Raw genomic sequence first — 24,903 nt, 5'->3', positions numbered from 1 at the left:
ATCCTGTGTACCATAGTTTCACCTGATAGCAGGGACGCCCTTTTTCGGATCTTTGTTATATCTTACGAAACTCATGCACTCCGGAAGTGGTGAATACCGTAAACAATGGGCCACAAATTGCGGAAACGTCTCTCACAGATCTCCTGTGAGACAGCAGACTCTGATCTGAACGGGGATGATATTTATTAATAGAAACACGGGCGCCCACTATGACAACAAACATGGCGGCTTCAGCAGCACTGAATGAAAACTGGTTCTAAAATAGAACCCGCAGGATGGAAAACACCAAGGGCTCGCCCAGTTGGGGATTATTTGGTTTTGGCACACGTTAGCGGGCAATGATCGTACTTGCTAAAGCACCAAAATGGATGGAAGTAGGGAAAACGGAGGAAGATTTGCTCCAAGACAAACGCTTATGACTGAGCTCTGTTTTGTAGTCTCTGTCTTTCCTTGACTGGGACTGGTGTGGTCTAGCATTTCCTGACTTCTGGGCAGGGCTAAAGCAGCTCATGCGTGGGGAGGCTGACCCAAGTAGAGATTAATGTCTACGGGTGGTCAGCCTTTGTGCTGTTGAGATACCCAAAGCAAGATGGCCGATCCATTGCAGCATCTGCTGTGGTACTCAAACTCATGTTTGAAGCAGGGTAGATGAGCCTGTGAAACAATGCCAGTTTTGCAGCCTTTGTCCAAGGAGGCAGCAGTGGCTTGTACAGGATCCAGTGGGAGAAGGAAAGGAGGTAAGCCCAAGAGGGCTCCTGTGGTCAGCACCACCAAATCTTATTTTGGCTTGCTTCAAATTTGTTTCATGTCAAATAACATGTTTGCTAGTCATGCCCAATCCTGGGAACTCGAAGCGTGAAGATCAGCTGGTAGACTTCTTGAGCCAGCTAAAGTTCACAATTACCCCAATTTTAGGGCAAAACATAAACTCACGTGGTCTGCACATGACATTTTAATGTCCAAAAACCCTGTTCAAGAAACTTAGAGGGGGACTCCGAGCAGTGCAACCCCCAACAGGACCCAGTGACTTTCCTCAAGTCCACTTTATGAAAAGCTGACAAAAGACTGGAGGAGGAAGCTTGAGGTCCAAAACAATGTGGTCTCACTGAGAGCGAGCAATAAAGAGGTCTACGCAGTAAGTCTTTCAAGGTTTCAGCAGAGCGCAGCGGGCTTCATGAGCCTGTTGAATATTAAAATTGAAAGAGTGCAGAACATGCAATGGCCATCCAAACGACTGTAGTGGAGGCAGTAGGTATGCACCTGAAGAACAGCTCACGGGTGAGTATGGTTATGGAGACACTGAAAAATGTAGCCAAGGAGAAATGACTTTCAGAGGTCTCATCCTAAGAGAGAGTTTAGAAACTTGGCTCTTCCTGGGCCACACCCTGTAAATGCGACAGGAGAGGAAGTGAGGAAGACCAGAAAGGAAGGCGGAATGTAGATATCGGTTTGTCTTCCAACAGCGGGCACTTCACTGAAGTGGACGGGTCACAGTCCTTGTTCGCCGAGGTTAAAGGGGACAACCAAGAGTTACCAAACAGCAACATTTGATATTAGTCCGGCTGTTGATGTAATTGTCCAAAGTAAAAAAGGTGTATTTTTTCTTATATTAATTTCCAAATGCACTTTACAAAAACATTAAATACTCGACGAGACGTTTTTTCCTGTTTAATTTCTTTGTGTTCATTTTCATTAACATAAGAAAGTCATCACCAGAAACTTATCAGCACCCAACGTTTTTTTTCTGTGTGTCAAATTTGGGAAACAAAGTGTCTGCCTTTGAGCAATGCACCCATTGCTGCTCTACTTTAAATAGATACATGAAAATGATTTCAGCCAATACCTGCATTTTATCGAAATGGGGCTAAAAAACTGTTAAATCTGAATTCTGGTGCGCTACTTAATCAGAAAGATACACGTTGTCTTAAATTCAGTTTCATCTGCCAGCTTTACATAACTTTTCTTTTTCTTTCATGCCTCATAGACAGGGTTTTGTTGAGAGCCCAAAGTGGTCGAGTTGAAGGGAGTGCAGAGTTATGCCCCGCCTGCCCCTTAGCTAGCGACCAGCTGGAAGTGGCCATTAATGTTGGGCCCGGAAACAAAGGCGTTTGTAATTGCGTGAATAACCAGTTGTTATTGTCGGCGAGGCGCCTATGCATGCAGCAGTATAATATTTATTGCATCTCTGGGTGACGAATTATTTACATAAAAAGATATGGAGCAAAACGTGGCAAACATCCAGAACATTCCAGCACACACCCTTCAGCCAGTCTCTCAGAACATGCTCACTGCCCCGCGCTCCTTGAGACTCAAGACGGAATGTTTGGAATATGCCTTCTAGAGCGTTCCATACCACCAACGGACTCCCGCGCTACACAATGTTGTTAACACAATTCCTCTTCTCTTTACCCACCATAATACGATTCGTAGTGTAGAGAATTGGACTGTGAACCACTTAGCCGCCCCCCTTTTCAAACTACCCGGTTTTTGGATCTCTGCTGTGAGTCTGACTCACTGTATGCTCTGTCAAACTGGATTTCGAATGACAGCTGCCAGTTCCCACCTTCTAAAACAAGGCCCACCGCTGCACAGCGGGTTGGTAAGATGCTCTGGGTTGGTTCCATGTAAACATGTGTGTATTCGTATGTCCACACACATGCAGGCTGAGCGAATGAGACTGCCATCTAACCCAGCCTGGCATTTTCGCACATTAGTTGTAGAGGGAACCCTTCATCAATTGTTGATGACCCGTGTAGGTCTTATTCTGACAAGTTCTTGGACTCATAGCCGGTAGGACCAAAGGGATACATTTCCTCCATTGGCCACTAACTTAGCTTGTAATTTAACTGCTTTGCCACTGGCCAACACCCACACTACCTCCCTGGTTAAGGTCACAACCAGTGGACGACACCAGGGAGGGGGTTAAAAAATAGCCCGGGAGACACAAAAGATCTTCCGTGTCTCTCCCCGCTCACCCACCTGTCCTTTTGTGACATCAGCGTGCCGCAAGGCGCATTGACATCACTATCTGTTTTCAAACACTGGAGCAGGGCGGCCTTGTGGCCGCTTCCTGCTCCTGTCCCTTGGGGAAAACAACCCCAAACGGCCTTCCCAATGTTGGGAAGGAACGGGTTTCCTGGCCCTTAATCGCAGCTAGGGCCAGGAAACCCGCACTAGACACCATGGATTTCACTTGGGGGGGTCGGCCCCCTTGGAAAACGGGCCAGCCCCCCACCCCCCAGGCATATATTTTATAAAGGTAGGTTTACCCCTGGGTAAAAATATTTTAAAAAATGTTTTTAAAAAAACCAAAATGAAATGGACACAGGGTCGCCCCTGAGCAGGTCGACCCCCTGTGGGGGCAATCATTTTTTTTAACAGCTGTATGGTTTCCCTGGGTGCCACTATGGCCCCAAGGAAACCATACAGCTGTTTAAAATATATATATATATATACATATATATATATATATATATATAGATACATCTATCTATATATAGATGTATCTATCTATATAGATAGAAAATAAAGCTATATATATAGAGATATGTCAATCTAGAGTGTCGCTGGTGTTGCAGGGTGCTCCTTAGTAGAGCAGCTCTCCACCTAAAATTGGGAACTTCCCAGAGTTCTCCTTTGTTTTTTGCATAATTTATATGTCACTCTAACCCTGAAAGGGCCTTGGTTTGACTTATACTCGGTGCTCCCTTGTGTCTGGACAAAGCTATACTCCTCTGAAGAGCTCTAATGGGAGCGAAACACGTGTCAGGGGTTGCCTTACTCATTCCAGGTTGGCTTGGATGGTATTTGACCAGTCCAAAGCTGTAATACTGTGCCTGGAATGGTAAATTGCTTTTGTCATTTTACAGCTCGGCGAGGATGACACTGTGTCAATCCTATGCTTAAATATTTTGCTGTATAAATGGCAAAAGACTTTGTCACTATCTAGCTCGGCGAGTATAGCACTGTGCTGATCCTATGCTTAAAAACTTTGCTAGATAAGCAGACATTTGAGGTGAGCAAATCTAGAGTGTCGCTGGTGTTGCAGGGTGCTCCTTAATAGAGCAGCTCTCCACCTAAAATTGGGAACTTCCCAGAGTTCTCCTTTGTTTTTTCCATAATTTATGTGTCACTCTAACCCTGAAAGGGCCTTGGTTTGATATATATATATATATAGCTAGATATAGATATATATAGATAGATATAGATATATAGATATGCATATATATATATATATAGTGCGATCACTCTTGTCAACGTGGTGGTTTCCCTGGGGGCTGTGATCGGCCCCCAGGAAAACCACACCCAAGTATAAAAGTGATCTTTCAACTGCAGCTTTTAGGCAGTAATAAAAGAGTCCAGTAACTCTTGTGATTATGTTTCTGTTAGAAAAGGATCTGACTTTTGTCTAGTGACAGTTTTGATGTCATAAAGTAGCACAGAAGGTTTATATGCCTACTGAAAGGATCAAAACTGTATTATCTGTGAATAGCTGAGTGGATTAGTAAAGCCAGCCATTACCTGCGCTATAAAACAAATTAAATGTATGTGAGAGGGGAGCTATGGAGAGATGAAATGCACTTTTGCTGGGTGCTGTTGAGGGAATCGGAGGAGGAGGTTATGGGAGTGGGAGAACCAATAATGATTGTTGGACTGGGCGCTAGAGGCGCTAAAGACTGTGACGATTGGTATGTGACAAGGTGATGTAATAGTGTGTCTTTTTTGTTTTTTTGAGTGTCTTGAGAGAACATGCTGATTGAGGGAAGAAGCAAAGGTAAGGTGACCTCTACTGTTGCAGATATCACACACACACCCACCAGCAATTTTGTGACTGTCTACATAGGCTAGTGTTTTAGAGCAACTGTTTAGCCAGTGGCAGACATGGCATCTTGTTGGATGACTGCTGCTCAAGCCCTTTCTCGGGTTATAGAGGACAGCTCTGACTTAGGATTAGAGCCTGAGACAGCAGATACTGAGACAGCATTTGAGGGATAGGGCAATGGTGCAGACAAGTCACCCCATCTTAGATTCCTCTAGGTGTCTAGTTTTAAAAAAATGCACAGGTTTGGTAGGTTTCCCTAGGTGCCGGCTTAGCTAGAGGTCAAAATCCACAGCTAGGCACTTTGAAAAAACAGCTCTGTTTTCTTGGGGAAAATGTGATGTGGCCACGTTGTGTTTTGGGGCATTTCCTGTCACGAGCACTAGGCCAACCCACACAAGTGAGGTACCATTTTTATCGGGAGACTCGGGGGAACACTGGGTGGAAGGAAATTTGTGGCTCCTCTCAGATTCCAGAACTTTATATCACTGAAACGTGAGGAAAAAGTGTTTTTTGGCCAAATTTTGAGATTTGCAAAGGATTCTGGGTAACAGAATCTGGTGAGAGCTCCACAAGTCACCACATCTTTGATTTCCCTAGGACGTGACCGCCATTTTCTATCTGTTGAATCACTCGATAACTGATCTTCGACAGGAGAGGACCTACACTGCAAGTGCTGCTGTGACCTCGGTCTGGAAGAGACAATGGCTCGTGTGTCTGGGGAAAGGGCCCCTGCCTTCACTGCAGAGGAGTTGGAGAAGCTCGTGGATGGGGTCCTCCCCCAGTACACGCTACTCTATGGTCCTCCAGACCAACAGGTACGTACACAGGGAGCACGTTGTATGGGCTATGCCTGTGTGGAGAGGGCCGGTTGTAAGAATGAAGGGGGCACAGTTCTGCTTGCATGAAGGGCTGTGAATGCATGTGCCACATGGCAAGGGTAGGGATGTGGGCCACTCACTTCGACGGTGCAGTTGGTAATGACTTCTCTTCTTCCCCTGTACATGTCATGTAGGTCAGCGCCCACCAGAAGAAGGATATTTGGCGTGCCATCGCAAAGGACGTCCGGACCCTGGAGGTCCACCACAGACGGAGCACCCACTGCTGGAAAAGATGGGAGGACATTCGCCGCTGGAGCAAGAAGACGACGGAGGCTCAGATGGGGATGGCCTCCCATCGTGGGAGGGGTGCCCGTCGAACCATGACCCCCCTGATGTTCCGGATCCTGGCGGTGGCCTACCCTGAGTTGGATGGGCGCTTGAGGGCATCACAGCAGACACAAGGGGGTGAGTACAACATCATTCAGTGGACTTTGCGTGCAGTGAAGGTGTCTGGGTGGGGGAGGAGGGCTGTGGGTTTCCCTAGGCCAGGGTGAGTTCCGTAGGCTAGGCCCCTCAGTAATGCAGGCCATGTGGCACTCCACCCCACCTCTGTAGAGTGCCAAGTACAGGTATACATGCCCCTGTGTCATCTATGTGTGCAGATGTCGACCATAGCCATGTAGGACATATCCCAGGAATTGCATCTGTAGAGCCCAACAGCGCGACGTAGTGCAGGGGGCTGCTGTGTCTGTCTTGTCAACGGTAGCGGTAAGCCATGCACTCAACCTGTCTTTCTTCTGTCGTTCCCCCCCCTTTTTGTGGTCTCCCTGTTCTTGTGTGCATCAGCATCATCAGGCGGAGGTACAGTGGCACCGGAGCACGAGGGAGCTGCATCCCACATGACCATGGAGGGCCACACCACGGACTCGGAATACACCAGTGGGACGGAGGGCGAGGGGAGCTTCACGGCGGGGACAGGATCAGCAACCAGCAACACGGACTCGTCCTCCGATGGGAGCTCCCTTGTGGTGGCGGCAAAATCTGTGCCCCCCACTTCTACAGGTACAGCTGCCACCCCCCCTACCAACACCGCCCTCCCAGCAGCCCCTCAGCCTTCGCCCCGTGCCCGCTCACCCAGGAGGGTGGGCATAACCTTCACCCCAGGCCCCTCAGCCCCTGCCCCTGTCACCTCTGCTGCCCTCAGTGAGGAGGCCATTGACCTCCTCAGGTCCCTCACTGTTGGGCAGTCTACCATTTTGAATGCCATCCAGGGTGTAGAAAGGGAATTGCAACACACAAATGCATTCCTGGAGGGCATTCCTTCTGGTCAGGCTGCCCTTCATCGAACCCTGCAAACTCTGGCCTCAGCACTGATGGCAGCCATTGTCCCCGTCTCTAGCCTCCCCCCTCCAACTTCCTCCACCCAGACCCAATCCCCTGTACCCCAGCCTATCCCAAGCACACCATCAGACCAGCCTGCACACACCTCACCACACTAGGGAAGCTCAGGCAAACATAAGCACCACACATCCCACAGGCACTCATGCAAGCATCACACACATACAAACACACCAACATCCACTGCCTCCACTGTGTCCCCCTCCTCGTCGTCTCCCTACTCCCTCCCAGTCTCGTCTACACTCTCACCTGCATGCACTACCTCTACAGCCACTACGTCCCGCACCAGCACACCCACCACCACACCCCGCTCACGTGCACTCACCACCTCCACTCCCATTTTACACGTCCCCTGTGTCCTCTCCCAGTGTGTGTGTGACGCCCCCTCTGAAGATACACAAACGCAGGCACACACCCACCCAACAGCCATCCACCCCATGACAGCCTCCAGCGCATGCACCTTCACCCAAAATCACCAAAAGTACACCTCCTACAACCACTACCTCTTCCTCCACTCCCAAACCCCCTCCAGCTACCCGTCCCAGTGTCCCTAAGAAACTTTTCATGGCCAACCTTGACCTCTTCCCCCCCCCTCCAACTCATAGGTCCCGTACTAGCACCTCAGCCAAAAAATCGCTGGGACCAGTGGTGCCTGTTACAGGTATGTGGAGTGCACCGGCCACCAGGCCAGCCAGTGTGGCATGGAGCCACAGCACAGCCAGTCCCCCACTGTGAAGCACCAGAAGATGGACAGTGCCCGGCGGGAGAGGGGGAAGACCCCAGCCAGCAAAGCCGCTCACAAGGGTCCCGGGGGTAGTGTCGACTCAGCTGTGACTCCTCCCAAGGTAGGGAAGGGGCAGAAGAAATCTCCAAAGTCTGGGGGGGGCAGCACAGCGAAGAAGACTGCCATCATCCCCGCTGCCCAGGAGGCGACCGCCAGCCCAATCGTCACTGGCCAGGAAGCCACCGCCGGAGTCACTGCCCAGGAGGCCAGCCCAATTGTCACTGGCCAGGAGGCCACCGCCGGAGTCACTGCCCAGAAGGCCAGCCCCAGAGTCACTGGCCAGGAGGCCACCGCCAGAGTCACCGCCCAGGAGGCCAGCCCAATCGTCACTGGCCAGGAGGCCACCGCCAGAGTCACTGCCCAGGAGGCCAGCCCCAGAGTCACTGGCCAGGAGGCCACCGCCAGAGTCACTGCCCAGGAGGCCAGCCCAATCGTCCCTGCCCAGGAGGCCACCGCCAGAGTCACTGCCCAGGAGGCCAGCCCCAGAGTCACTGGTCAGGAGGCCACCGCCAGAGTCACTGCCCAGGAGGCCAGCCCAATTGTCAATGGCCAGGAGGCCACCGCCGGAGTCACTGCCCAGGAGGCCAGCCTAATCGTCACTGGCCAGGAGGCCACCGCCGGAGTCACTGCCCAGGAGGCCAGCCCAATCGTCACTGGCCAGGAGGCCACCGTCGGAGTCACTGCCCAGGAGGCCAGCCCAATCGTCACTGGCCTGGAGGCCACCGCCGGAGTCACTGCCCAGGAGTCCAGCCCAATCGTCACTGGCCAGGAGGGCCCCGCAAGCCACAGCCCAGCTGACCCATGAAGGACCGCCAGCCACAGGCCTGCTGGGCAATGAAGGACCGCCTTGGCAAGCACCGCTGAACAGGTCAGAAACTGCCAACTCAAGCACCGCTGAACAGGGCAAAGACCGCCATGGAATGCACCGCTGAACAGGACAAGCACCGCTGAACAGGTCAGAAACTGCCAACTCAAGCACCGCTGAACAAGGCAAAGACGGCCATGGAAAGCACCGCTGAACAGGTCAGAAACTGCCAACTCAAGCACCGCTGAACAAGGCAAAGACCGCCATGGAAAGCACCGCTGAACAGGGCAAGCACCGCTGAACAGGTCAGAAACTGCCAACTCAAACACCGCTGAACAGGGCAAAGACCGCCATGGAAAGCACCGCTGAACAGGTCAGAAACTGCCAACTCAAGCACCGCTGAACAAGGCAAAGACCGCCATGGAATACACCGCTAGCCCATTAGCGGCAGGGGCAGTGACGCAACAGGGACCGTCACGGGGTGAGAGCTGCACTCTGGGCACCAGTCCCCCTCCAGAACCAGTGGGGACATGTATCCACTCCGTCTGTCCTGCACAGGATGAAGCACTCTGGGCACCAGTCTCCCTCCAGAACCAGTGGAGACATGCATCCACTCCGTCTGTCCTGCACAGGATGAAGCACTCTGGGCACCAGTCCCCCTCCAGAACCAGTGGAGACATGCATCCACTCCGTCTGTCCTGCACAGGATGAAGCACTCTGGGCACCAGTCTCCCTCCAGAACCTGTGGAGACATGCATCCACTCTGTCTGTCCTGCACAGGATGAAGCAATCTGGGCACCAGTCCCCCTCCAGAACCAGTGGAGACATACATCCACTCCGTCTGTCCTGCACAGGATGAAGCACTCTGGGCACCAGTCCCCCTCCAGAACCAGTGGAGCCTGTAATCCACTTGAGAGACTGTGGCTTTGCACTCCCCAGGATGGTACAGTGGGCAAGCCACCCACTGTAGAGACTTGAGAGACTGTGGCTTTGCACTCCCCAGGATATGGCAGTGGGCAACCCACCCACTGTAAAGACTTGAGAGACTGTGGCTTTGTACTCCCCAGGATGGTACAGTGGGCAAGCCACCCACTGTAGAGACTTGAGAGACTGTGGCTTTGCACTCCCCAGGATACATCAATGGGCATGGAGCCCCCTCGTTGATCTAGTGTGGTGCACTCATCCGGCTGAGGTGCCCCCCTTTCCCTTCCCCATGAGGTGCCTGTTGTATTTTTATCTGATGCCCCTGCAGTGTTCTCTCCGTTTTGATCTGGTATCTATTTTGGGCCTCGCCCATGCATTTTGGGCCCAGTGGTTCACAGACAATGCATTACCTGCACTACTAATCGTGGTGTATATTTTGTTTAATGTGCGTATATATATATGTATATATTTGGTTACTGTATTTTGATATGTCGCGTGGGCTCTCATTATCCTAAATGAGACTACTGGATTTCTAGGTAGCAGGATCGTTCACGGTGTGGGGGACTGAGTCTGACCCACTTGGAAGGACCTCTGTCACCCTAAATCCGGTTTTGCTCCAGCTAACAAGCAGTGCCTCATCTCTCCCAAGGGGAAGGGATGATTGGGCAGCCGAGCGCATGACATCTTTGGAACTTGTCAGGGAAGTCGTGGTCACTCAGATCCAAACCAGCTCTCTCATTTACAGTATGATCTCATATACAAATGACAAAGGCAGTTTAAATTTTATATATATATTGTTTTAATAAAACGACTTCATTTTAGATATTAAGGCGTGAGCCGCAATAACCAGAACCATACAACACAGTAGGATTGAAATAGTCACGAGGAGAGTGAAACAGAAGAATAACGCTATCATGGTGTTAACAATTTCTACTCTCTCTCAGCTAGTTCTATTTCGAGCACAGCATGTTAAGCTTCTAACTTGCCTTTCTGATTCCCTGGGAAGCCATCAACCCTCATACCTGAGCAAAGGCCTGTGATCTGGTTCAGCATCTGCAACGAGGCAGTCAGCGTCTAGTTGTGGTTCCCTGGTCGGAATCTCCCTCTTGCCTCTATTAGGACAAGGAAGTGTTCTTATAATCAACATGTCAGTGTGATCACAAAATGTCCCTACGCAAGAATGCCAAAGACTAAACTCCTACCACGTCTATCGGCAATGTACCAGACTGTATCCTTGACTGAAGCACAGAGTGAACAAGAATGTGTTATCGTGAACTCCAGTGCTGAAGTAGGCTAAACAGTGTGATATAAAAATAAAACAAAACCGTAGAACGGGGTATTTGAAAAATAACAGTACGAAGCTAAATTACAAGCATGTAGAGCAAATTGCACAGCGGCTCTATGCTGCGAGCAAAGGAATAAAAGACATCCAGGGCAAAGTGCACAAAGGCCTAACGCCTGAAGCTAACGCGCAAAGGATACCTAAAACTGACCACACTACACCCTCCCCTTATCGGTAGCAAGTGGTTCTAATCAAACCGAAAATAAAAATATGCCCTAGATATAAAAACATACAAAATATATTTCGACAAGTCCAGAGGACAGCAAAGCAGAAAACTAATTTAAATTGGGAAGCATGTGAAGTTAAAGCCAAATATGATACAATGTCAATTTGAGAAGAAAGAAAAAAAAAAAAATCCAATTCTTAGACGGAAGCCACGGAAAGCAGGAGATCCTCCACTTCGACAGATGTCAACATCGGAAAATCCACGCCAAAAATTATCATGGAGCAGGTGTGTTCCAAAGCCCCAGAACCATCCAGGGCGGCACCCCGTGCAGGGCCTATGAATGAGACAATACCATCTTCCTCCAGGAAGGGAATCTCATAAACTGCCTCACGAAGCAAACTCAACCGTAGTGCACAAGTCTGGGAATGAGCCCTAATCGGGAACATCAACAGATCAGTATCGACCACTGGGGGGCGCTGCAGTGATAGACAGAGAGCCAGTGCATGTTCAAACGAGCACCAAAGGCACAGAAACACGGGTTGCACACAATCCAAAACCGGTCGGAATGACAGAGACCAGTCACACTCCAACTGTCCCAGGAGTGTTGCTCCAAAATGCTGCATCATGCGTTCACGACACAGGCGCGCTGACGGGAGCGCCAACATGGGATCTCGTCGCGATGGAACAGCCATTACGGAAAAACAACAGCAACAGCAAAACACCAGTCAAAAAAAGCCAAAGTAATCGGAAATCCCCCAAAAAGGCTTCCGAAAATAGAATGAATAGCCGAAGGTATTAAACCGAATATGGAGGAGAAGGTATGAGCAAAACCAACACCAACGGCTTTGAAAAAATGTGCAATTCCAGCAGTGCTGGACGCATTAAATATACGTCCCACGAGTTCACCAAAGTGACTCGGAAAGTTAGTATTTAAAAGGGATTGTATTTCCGCTGATGACCTCGCCACCTGAAGTGCGTAGGTCTCGCTAGCAGATGTAAGGGCCACATGCTTTTGAAACAATAGAGCTTTCAGTCGACTCAACTTGTCGAAATTCACCTTGGAAGTAGCAATATGAGGCCAGATGTCCGCTACCTCCCTAATTTGAGTGGGGGGAAACAACACATTCCCGCAGCACGTAACTGCCTTGGTGATAACGACCACGTAAACTATTCCGGCACGCATGCCACAACAGGGTTCACTGTTAAGAAGGACGTAGCTGCCGTTTGAAAGCACCTGGGAAGTGTTTTTAATTACCGGGACTGGAACTCCCTTAAGATAACAAGCTAAGTTAGCAATCGAGGCATTACATGCCCCGTGCAAAGACAGCTGTTTACAAACCATCGAATGTCTGACAGAAGTTTTGCATTCGCTACCGCTAAGAAAAACCTAACTCATACCATTAAGACATCTGTATAGAAAGGGAAGCTCCCACACCTCATGTATGTAACTGTCTCCCAACTGTTCATATCTACCCACCGCACGCACGATGTGTCTGACACTGCCCATGATATAAAGACGACATATCAGATTTAATAATGTCGATAGCAGAGGAAACAATGTTGTCAATTGTATATACACGATCTGAAAGGGTATGCATCCCATTATCCACAACAGACAAAACCTGTATCAAATTTTCCTGATCAATTTGCCTCAATCGGGCCGCAGCCTCCTGTTGTGAAAGTTTCCACATCTCATTATATACTTCATACAAAAAACGTCTCTTCCGTGGTACTCTTGGTCCTGACAAAAAATCTTGCAAGTCAGTATCATTAAACAGTAGCGTGAGATGTGTCTTGACTGCATCCAGCGTGGATGACCTCAACCATTGTTGACAAAGTTTCCCCACGCAGTATGTAGTAATGATATCAGCATGTTCTGGTGATATGTAGTGAGGGTCTGCCCTACTAGTCCTGAACCCCCCCGAAGAGGTGACAAAACGCTGATGACACCCATTAGTGTCTATGGGCCACAATAACCACCCGCCAAGACGTATCAAAGAAGTGTTAAGCGTATTATTCTGGACCCAGTCTGTAAGCTCACTAAACGTGGCATTAATATATTGCTGCCAATCTTTCAATTTGGAAGGGACAGGTATGCTAGGCAAATTCAAATCTCTAATCGTTGCTAAGCCCAAACAGCTATTCTGTTGCACAGTGTCATTCAGGAAAATAATTTGCACAGGAATAATACATACCCTAAACAATGTGTCCCTACCCCGCATTTGCCAATTTTTTGTTCCCCAGACACTTTTCAAATCAACAGTTTTGGACCAGTATTCATACCCCTCAACTGAAAGTTTGGATACAAACAAATTTGAATACAGTAATTTAGTATCAGTCAATAACATTTGCTTATTAGTATGCGGAGTAACCTTATAATAGTAAGACTTAGCACTCTGTTGATTATGCCCAGAAAAATATGCAAATTTATCAGAATAAGTTTTAGAACTCCCCTGTGGAGGAGTCGGGCAATGTTCCCATTGCATATATTCAAATATTGATTTAGGGCTACTAGCTTTATGAATAAAATGGTGTCCATAATAATTATAGCAAAACATGTCACCATAATTATCTCTAAATAGGTAAGCATCTTCATTTTCATAGACAGTATAATATTGTAATTCTGTCAACATTGAATCCACTGTCTTTACATCCCAATCATGAGAAACAATGCCTGGTATAACTATATCATTCATTGACAATTGGAGAACATACGGTATCTGAATCATCTCAGTTAGACCATATATATCAAACATCACTCTATCCCACACAATCCCATCTGGAATCGGTACAGCAGAAATGTTCACAAAGGACAAGTCTCTTCGAACCATATGTGACGAAAAAAATGTGGTTTCAATACCGCCTCCACATGCTCAATGTCAGATCGTTCAGGAAGAAAAGGACCATGTATTACCAGAAAAAAGGTAACTACAAACCACAGCCATAGGAAAATAGTCATAACAGTCATAAAAAGCCACAGATAGTTCCAAGGAACAACAACAAAATATGTATGTTTGAGCCAACACAGCATCTTACGTGGACCCAGGGCTGATGTTGAAGAGGACGAGGAGTCCGACACGGTATCATCAGCGGTGTTGAAGCAGCCAGAGGCAGTTCTCGCAAAAGGTGCAACCGTAAACAAAGAGGCAGATGGTGGCTCTCGCCTTGGCATGCTATAAACCACATGTTCAGCAATATCAGCAGAACTTACAGCAACTTGATCAAAAGATTCCAAATTATTCGCCGCCAGTGGAATAATCGCGAGATCAGCTTCCACCCTCCCCAAGCTCGGAGAGGAAATGGCGTCGATGCAAACTACCTGCAGCGGAACTTCTTCCCCAGTAGTGAGAGGGATTCCGGAACTACTGGGTGTCCCTCTTGGTCTGCTGTGCAGAATCGGCCACATGTTGTAACTTGACATTATCAATGGAAACAAAGCGATTTCCTTTGGCCCCTTGCAACAGTGGCAAAATTACAGTTCTTGTGCCGTGGATCCCTAGCACAGGGACAGGCACTCGATAGGAAGGACCAAATTATTTTTTCACTGCGACCTTTTCACGCACAAGATCCCCAATTCTGGGAATCCAACCAGTTGGCGTTACTGGTTCAACCTTAATTCCTGTAGAGGCAGCACTGGCAGAAGAGTTATCTTCACGGAATTGTTGTAAATCCTGCAAAACAGTGACACGATCATTTATGTCAAAGGGCGTATCTGCAGTCTCCACACCAGGACCATCTAGATCAGAAACATACATTCGTGTTCCAAACAGGCACTCATATGAAGTACGACCCCCCAGGGACCTTCTAGGCAAGTTATTAAGTGCTCTCTGTACCCCATACAGGTGGGCTAGCCAACTACGACCCGTACCTATAACTCTGGCCGTTAAGGATTGCTTTAAATCACGATTTAAACGCTCCATGACAGAATTTCCCTCGGGATGAAATGGAGACGAGAACTGGAGCTGGACTCCCAACGAAGCCATGGTGTCCCTGAATGCCTTAGAGGCAAAAGCAGGGCCCTGGTCCGAATGAAAAGCCGCAACTGCATATGTATCGACAAAGATGCGCAAATCTTTAATAACAGTTCGAGCGTCAGCCGAGCACTGTGGCCAGACCCACACAAATCTGGAGCACGAATCTACAGCTAACAATATATATTTGTATGCACTATCCGGTGTCAGCGGACCACAATGATCCAAGTACACACACTGTAAAGGTTTATTTGATATCAGAAGGGGCGTCTGCTGCAGGCGTCTAGCCGTGGAAACTTTAATTTGTTGACAGACATCACAACAAAGGACATACTGCTTCGTCTCTTTATAGAGACCAGGCCACCAATAACGAGCCTGTAACAGTGAAATGGTGGCAGCCACGCCAGCATGTGCAGATGCCGCCCCCTCATGTGCTGCAGTAATTAATCGAGGTCGCTCAATTTTATTGGGCATTTCACGCACACCAACGCCTGGGATTTTAACTACAGCATTTAGCATACCGCCCATGCAGTAACTATATTTAGAAGGGAATCCTTTAGGAAATGGCGTGCCATCAGCCGTAGCCTTTATGGCAGCCAAAATCTCTGTGTCTGGTTTGGAACTCGAACGAGTTACTGCGGACACAGTGCGATTTCACGGCTTCATCAGCCAAAGTATTCCCAGCAACGTGTATTCCAACGCGCTGGTGTCCAAGTGTATGCACAACATGGACTTTAGGAAGCGTTCCCTTCAGATCCGCAACCTTCCCCCACAGCAATTTGTGTTTAATGGTGTTACCTTTTGAATCTCTGAACCCATTCAACCTCCAGTAGTGTAAATATTCATTGAAAGACTGAACACAGTAATAGGAATCACAAACCAGCAATGTAAATATTGCCGGATCTGCATGTTCCAAGGCTAACAATAGAGCTTTTAGCTCAGCCAACTGTGCCGTACAATCTCCCAAGGTCTGTGTATAAGTATGTTGGGGGCAGAACACTTCCCCCTCCATATAGCCGCTCACCACCGCACATGCAGCAGAATACTGTTGTTTAGTCCCAACCGCTGGTTGCGCAGAGCCATCGGTGTACATGACCACCTGATATTGGTCAATAGGCAATGTGCCAGCGGGAACTGGGTACTCCATTTCATATTGAAGAAATTCTTGAGTCAGCAATTTAGGGTCAAATATTTAATCTACATCAGTGGCTGTCAAGGACGTTGCCCATTGTATCCATCGCAGGTGTAAAGCTTTCGAATTAGGAACACTCGCTTTAGTAACAGCCTCTAGGGCAGGAATCGGGGAAACGACAATGATGCGTTGGCCCTGGGCAAGAGGTCGTTCTTTAATCTCAGCAGTGAGAATTTTCTCAGTCTGTGCAAAACGTTGTTCTGCAGCCGAATACAAGTGGGACTTGTATGCTATCGGGACTGTCTCACCCTCATTAAAGGTGACATATGTAAACCCAACGGCGCCAGGTATAATCCTGATGACCAGATGCGTTTTATTGTCCCGAGTGTGTAAATGCTTTACAGCTAAGAGATCAGTTTGCAAATCTCGAAGAATATGTGTATGCTCATTCGTCCAAAATCTACTCGAAAAATTCGGGGAATCAACTCGTATAATGGTTTTATACGTGTAGCGTAATCAGGAATGTAAGTTCTGCCAAAATTAAGAAACCCCAATAATGACTGGAGTTTCCGAATCGTATTAGGAGGTTGCAACTGTGCACATTTTTCCAAAAAGTGTGGCGCTAAGCTCTTGCCCTCATTCGTCAACTCATATCCCAGGAAAATGACGCTGAGGAAGGCAGTCTTCGATTTTTTTAAATTAAATTTGTAGCCAATTTCAGCAAATCCCACAACAATGCGCGCTACCCGCCTTAAATGTTGCAGAAACTCATCGTCCGTCAGATATATATCATCAACATATGATAAAGCTTCAGGGTCCAACTCGTGCTGAATTTCAGTTACACAAGCCGAAAATAGTCCTGGGCTATTCTTATACCCCTGAGGCAGACGACAAAACTTTTTTTGAGAACCAAACGCACTAAAGCTCGTATAGTCCCTACTTTCGGGCGCTATATTTTGGCAGAAGAATCCATTCGAGATATCTAATGTTGTTTTGTACTTCTTACGCACAATGTTATTCATGAGCGCTGCGCTGTGTGAATTTTGTATTGCATATGTGCGTGTATGTCCATTAAAATGTCTGTAATCCACTACTATCCCATAAGAATGGTCCGGTTTAGCTAATGGAAATAAGGGATTATTCATCGGCGAGACACAGGGTTCAATTACTCCCTGGTACTCCAATTGTGTAAGTATTTTCCTTACTGATGCCCTTGCTTCAAATTTGATAGGATATTGCAGTTGTGGCTGAGGGTCGCCCTTTATCGGAATTACATGATAAGGTGAATCCCTATCCCACCCCACATTATTTCTATATAAGGAGGGTGCCTGTGCCAGAGCCCATGCTTTACTATAGGACTCTGCTAGTTCTCCCGGAACAAGTTGTGAGAACGAAGGTGTAATAACCTCCTCCCCAACTGGACAGTCACAAAGAAAGTCAGGGGGCCAATCCTGTTCGGCCAGCAGAATGTCATACAATTTGACCACACGGTCCCAAAAGATGGCGTTTATAGTGCGCTCAATGTCCCCTTCTAATTGTAAAGTTACTGTATAAACTCTATCGGGATCAGAGACATGCATATCTGCCGTTTCGACTTGTATGAAGTAATCAGTTGCTTTCACCTCCAGATGCTCTAGAAGATTCCGGCGAACTATTGTGACCTCTGCCGCGTTGTCTAACAGTGCTAACGCCCATGTCTTGTTCTTCAAGAGAACTCTCTTCTTGAGTGGCATGTCTAACTGAGACTGCCGCCACCTTCTTCTTTTTAAATTGCTGTTTTTGTTGGATCGGTTTCTCTTCTTTCTTGACAGAAACCTCCGTTGAGCGTTGTGATTCCTGTCTCGGTTTCACGTACTCTGTTCTCCGCTCTGACCGCCCACCTCTCTCATTTCTCTTTTCCGATGAGTCCTGAAAGGAACGAGATTGGCGTGTATCAGTATATTGATATCTATCAGGCGTCTTCAAATTATCCCTATTCCTGAGATTATACCTATTCTGCGGGGTCTCTGGTTGCGGAGATTGTCCCCTGTCCTTTTTAGGTGTCTGTTGTTTTTTCTCCCAGCGCTTTTTAGTACCCTCTGGTTGCTGTTGTTTAGCAGTATCTTTACTATTCTTACCCTGTAACTGTGGTTTTTGCGGTCTAGCCCCTAGGCTATCATGACCGATACTTGAATATGTTTCTGCTATTATTCTCGGCAGCTCCCGCTCTTGATTAATTTGCGGGACGTCTCGAAGACGCATACGCACTGCTAGCGCTACTGCCTCTCCTTTGATATTACTCAAAATAATAGAGGAAACTGTGGCAAAATTGCCCATCAGCTGCATCCCTAAATCTAAGGCTGGGGCAGCCCCATATTCATCTTGAATTTGTTTTAGCACTTCCGGTAGATTGGCCAATGTTGGTGTACCGTGTGCTGTAGTGTAGAGCGCGGCAAACACCGTGCCCCAGGTATTACAATGGTCCACAGTAGGAACCACTCCATATGGCAAACACATCGTCAATATTCTAAGTTTATCCTGAGGTCCCGTATGGGGAAACACCGCTTCCAGCATATTAATTTTTTGCGCCAGCCAAAATGGAGTTTCCTCACGTTTAGCCGGTACTTTACCCATAACTGAGTGTACAGTGGCCGGATTGATACCCGGAGCCACCGCATGTGGGTGCGCCGGAGCAGCACGAGCTGCGTTAGTATTTAAAGTCTGCATCACAAATTGAACCAGTCTTCTGATTGTAGTAGCTAAGTCGATATATAAACAACAAACTTCAGCCACTGCCAAGTTAGCAACCGCAGGATATGGTGTGTATGTAGCCAATAAAGGCCAGGTGGGACCATCATTACTCAGTGGACCTAACCTAACTTGTGCTACTGTGTGTGGGAGTGCACCATCAAGCCAATTATGGTGTTCTTGATAAGATAAAGGTATCTCTAAGTATGCATATGCCCTGTATTGTCCAGGGACATTCGCAATAGTGTAATCATGAAAAGTGTTTGTACCCCCATCAACTGCTGGAAATACGACCCAAGAATAAAAAAGCTCTGTTCTATAAGCTGCATGGGTGTCCACCACAAACGTGACCGGACCCCCCTGGTTCGTCAGACCATGTGCTATCAGATGTCCTGTGAGCGGGTGGCGCATATTAAGCGCTATATTCACTACTTGAGGATTCGCCATTATAAAAATAGCACTAGGGCAAAGAAGGCACACCAATATTGGGGTCTTCCTTTCAAAGTTCAAGCTTGAACAACCGACCACTAAGTAACAGGATGTACCTATCTTGTGGTGGCGGAAATCCTCAGTACCACGGACGTCTCCGTTAACGGAACCGAGGAGTCAATATATGTATGAGACCGAGAGAGTCAGCCGGACCCGAAAATTAGAGCCAGACCAATCGTTGGCAGTGCCATGTCGCGTGGGCTCTCATTATCCTAAATGAGACTACTGGATTTCTAGGTAGCAGGATCGTTCACGGTGTGGGGGACTGAGTCTGACCCACGTGGAAGGACCTCTGTCACCCTAAATCCGGTTTTGCTCCGGCTAACTAGCAGTGCCTCATCTCTCCCAAGGGGAAGGGATGATTGGGCAGCCGAGCGCATGACATCTTTGGAACTTCTCAGGGAAGCCGTGGTCACTCAGATCCAAACCAGCTCTCTCATTTACAGTATGATCTCATATACAAATGACAAAGGCAGTTTAAGTTTTATATATATATTGTTTTAATAAAACGACTGCATTTTAGGTATTAAGGCGTGAGCCGCAATAACCAGAACCATACAACACAGTAGGATTTAAATAGTCACGAGGAAAGTGAAACATAAGAATAACGCTATCATGGTGTTAACAATTTCTACTCTCTCTCAGCTAGTTCTATTTCGCGCACAGCATGTTAAGCTTCTAACTTGCCTTTCAGATTCCCTGGGAAGCCATCAACCCTCATACCTGACCAAAGGCCTGTGATCTGGTTCAGCATCTGCAACGAAGCAGTCAGCGTCTAGTTGTGGTTCCCTGGTCGGAATCTCCCTCTTGCCTCTATTAGGACAAGGAAGTGTTCTTATAACCAACATGTCAGTGTGATCACAAAATGTCCCTACGAAAGAATGCCAAAGACTAAACTTCTACCACGTCTATCGGCAATGTACCAGACTGTATCCTTGACTGAAGCACAGAGTGAACAAGAATGTGTTATTGTGAACTCCAGTGCTGAAGTAGGCTAAACAGTGTGATATAAAAATAAAACAAAACCGTAGAACTGGGTATATGAAAAATAACAGTACGAAGCTAAATAACAAGCATGTAGAGCAATGTGCACAGCGGCTCTATGCTGCGAGCAAAGGAATAAAAGACATCCAGGGCAAAATGCACAAAGGCCTAACGCCTGAAGCTAACGCGCAAAGGATACCTAAAACTGACCACACTACAGATATATTACAATGGTTCAACTCATTTCCTTTTGTCTTTGTATTCTTCCGGGGGGTTGGGGGTTGTTACTGTAATGTTTGGTTATGCATTGGTGTGTGTGTTGTAGTGGGTGAGGGTCGGGTGGGGGTTGTGATGTTGGTTGTGTGTGTCCCTGTGTCTTTCCCTCCCCCTCCCCCTCCCCTATGTCGTAGGTGCAGTACTCACCGTGGTCTTCGCCGATGGCGTTGTTGATCCTCGTATAGGAGCAGGAAGACTATCGCAGGGAGAATATGGAGTTCCGGCTCCATGGTGTCCGGATTCCTCGTGGGGTGTGTAGAGGTGAGCGTTTTCAATTTGAAATGGCTGTTTCTGCCGTGTTTTTATCTGCGGTGAATCCACCCCGGAAAAGGTGGCGGATTGGTAGGTTGTGATACTGTGGGCGGTACATTGTCCTCCGCCTGTCTGTTGGCGGTGACCGCCGCGCTGTTTGTCTGTACCGCCGTGGCGGTCGGAGTGTTAAAGTGGCTGTCTTTGTTGGCGGCTTCCGCCACGGTCATAATTTCAATTCTTTTTCCACCGGCCTGTTGGCGGTTTTACCGCCGCTTTAACACCAACCGCCAGGGTTGTAATGACCACCTAAGTCCTTAACTTTGGCCTCCTTAATAAGTCTGCTCAAGATTGTGTGTAAACAAACTCTGATGATTATGTGTGTTCCCAGCTCCAAGATCGAGGCCAAGTAAGGTTTGCTTGTAACTGCAAAAAAATCACAAGCTCAGTGTGATTTTTTGTTTATTACTGAGAAGCAGCACCAACGTCAATAATATAGGCCCTCATTACAACCCTGGCGGTAAATGCTGCTTACCGCCGTGCAGAAGACTGCCAACATACCGCTGCGGCCGTGGAATTCCGCTACAGCTATTACGACCCACAGCTCGGAATCCGCCATAATCCAGACACCCACACAAGTCCGCCACACCAAAGGTCAGTGATACCAATACCGACACCGTCACGCCAACAGGAATACGCCCACACTATCACGACCCACGAATCCACGCGGCGGTCTTTAAATCGCGGTATTCCATTGGCGGTACACACCGCCGCACTCAAAATACACACACACATTTGCAAAACACAACCACATTGGACAATTCGAAATACACACACCTGATACACATACACACACCACACCCACACACCCAATCCAATATAAAACACCCACCCACATAACCCACAAACCCTTACTACCAGAATTCTGAAACCACGCCAGAGAGAGACACCACCATAAACAACACCAGCATCCACAGACACACAACACCATCACTTACACAACTTCCACGCACCTCAAACACACACAACACATCCCCTCACACATCACAACACACAACACCTCGCACATCACCCACACCACATCATGGCACCTCAAAGACACCCCAGGTTCTCTGAGGAGGAGCTCAGGGTCATGGTGGAGGAAATCGTCTGGGTAGAGCCACAGCTATTCGGATCACAGGTGCAGCACACCTCCATTGCAAGGAAGATGGAGCTAAGGCGCAGAATCATCAACAGGGTCAATGCAGCGGGACAGCACCCCAGAACACTGGATGACATCAGGAAGAGGTGGAACGACCTACGGGGAAGGTGCGTTCCATGGTCTCCAGACACCAGATTGCTGTACAGAGGACTGGCGGTAGACCCCCACCTCCTCCCCCACAACTAACAACATGGGAGGAGCAGGTATTGGCAATACTGCATCCTGAGGGCCTCGCAGGAGTAGCAGGAGGACTGGACTCTGGTAAGTCAAAGCTTTACTATTATATCCCCCACCCTACCTGCATGCCATCACATACTCCCACCCTCGCCCCATCACTCCAACACCTCACATATGCCCCACTATCACAACCTACCTATCCCAATACCAAGCCCTACATGCAACACCAAAGCATGGACACCCATCACCAAAGCATGTCCACTACAGATACCCACACAGACCCCAAACCAAATATCACACAAGGACCAAGACAAGAATACAAGCACTGGAGTACAGGTCACTCACCCATTGCACACAATGGCACACACAGATGCAATAATCATGCTTTTACACCCCTGCAGGACCCCAACCCAAAGTCACCGGAGAGGAGGTACCAGGCATAACCAGTCCCCCCACAGAAGAGACCCACAGTGATGACAGCAGCGCTGCACAACTTGATCAAGATGACCAGCCCGGCCCATCGGGGACCTCAGGACAGTCGGTTCCCCTGACACTGGCACAAGCCACCACAGACCCTCCCCCCTCAGGAAACACCAGCACAGCACCCACCCAGCGGCCCCATCCCTTTGTCCCCAGGACATGTCAATCAGCAGTGTGTCCACCACTACAGAGAACCCAGGCAAACCCACCAACCCAAGAAAATCAGAGACCTGGGGGCAGTGGCAGTGGGCACACGGTTCAGGGGACAGAGGCTCAGGAAAATAGGGAAACTGGGAGGACGGCTGTGCGACAGGGGGAGGACAGGCCCAGGGAACCCACTCTCCATGAGGCCCTCTCCAACATCATGGGAGCTTACCATCATTCCCAGTAGACGATGGCAACGGTACCGGCCAAGTTTCAGGAGACCCATCGGCTGCAGGAGGAACACTATCTGGGGATCAAGGAGGACCTGAAGTCCATAAACAACACCCTGGTCACCATTGCAGGGGTGCTGCAAGACGTTGTCAACACCAGGAGGGACACTGTGGCACATCAAGGGGCCCCTGACACTTGCCTGGACGATGAACAGCCCTCCACCTCCGCCGGCGCTAGTGGACAGGAGGCACCGCCACAGGAACACAACACCAGCAACCCACCACCTGCAGATGGAGAACAACCCCGCAAATGGTCCCTGAGATCCAGGAACAAGACAGAGAACATTGCCAAGACCCCCGCCAGGAAATGAGACCCCCCTGAATATCACCCTTCTGTCCCACTTTGTCACCCTGTCCATCCTTAAACTGACATTGCTCCACTTCCTATGCCCCTTTGGACAATGCACCCGTGAAACAAATAGACTGGACTCTGCCATGGACATTCCTCCACCATCGCCCCTGCCCATTTTACAACCCCCTCCACTTATTTGCACAGAAATAAACACACTTCAATCACAAAACAATCTGGAGTCAGTGTGTGCTTTCACAAACGTGTAATTGCAATAACCATGGAATATAGCAATGTCAATTTAATTGTTCACATACCGATGTAACACAGCTGTAGGGCTGGAGGAAATATAGCAGAGGGTACAAAGTGGGAACCAAATCTGTGAAATAGAAAGGCAAAGTGACTAGTCAGGGTCCATACACTGAGTGAAAATGACAGACTTATGCTAGCTCCAACAATAGTATGAGATGTGGGAAGCAGTTACATCTTCTTACCTGTGTCTCACTGGAAGTATTGCATGATGATGTTGTTTCGGGTGTCGACAGGCTCCACAGCTGCCACAAGACCACCATCTGGCCCATCCTCCTGCAGAAAAGGCACCTGGCGTCGCAAAGCCAGGTTGTGCAGCATACAGCAGGCCACGATTATCTGGCACACCTTCTTTGGTGAGTAGTATAGGGAACCACCTGTCAGATGGAGGCACCAGAATATGGCCTTCAGGAGGCCGAAGGTGCGTTCGATTATCCTCCTAGTTTGCCCATGTGCCTCATTGTAGCATTCCTCTGCCCTTGTCCTGGGATTCCTCACTGGGGTCAGTAGCCATGACAGGTTGGGGTAACCAGAGTCACCTGCAAATGTCGAGGGATAACTGTTAGACACACACTAACCCTTAGGGACAACCCCATACCCAGACACCTATGTCAACTGTATTGGGACCTTGGCCTCACCTGTTAGCCACACACTGTGCCTCAGGAGTTGCCCCATCACATAAAGCATGCTGCTATTTCTCAAAATGTAAGCGACATTCACAGAGCCAGGATACTTTGCATTGAAATGGGAGATGTACTGGTCTGCCAAACACACCATCTGCACATTCATCGAATGGTAGCTTTTCTGGTTTCTGTACACCTGTTCATTCCTGGGGGGGGGGACAAATGCCGCATGTGTCCCATCAATGGCACCAATGATGTTGGAGATATGTCCCAGGGTATAGAAGTCACCTTTCACTGAGGCAAATCCTCCACCTGAGGGAAAACGATGTAGCTGCACATGTGTTTCAGCAGGGCAGACAACACTCTGGACAACACGTTAGAGAACATTGGCTGGGACATCCCTGATGCCATGGCCACTGTTGTTTGAAAAGACCCACTGGCCAGGAAATGGAGTACAGGCAGGGCCTGCTCTAGAGGGTGTAGCCCTGTGGGATGGCGGATAG

Source organism: Pleurodeles waltl, chromosome 4_2, assembly GCF_031143425.1.
Source record: "Pleurodeles waltl isolate 20211129_DDA chromosome 4_2, aPleWal1.hap1.20221129, whole genome shotgun sequence".
Classification (NCBI taxonomy): domain Eukaryota; kingdom Metazoa; phylum Chordata; class Amphibia; order Caudata; family Salamandridae; genus Pleurodeles; species Pleurodeles waltl.
Note: the sequence above shows the minus strand (reverse complement) of the source record.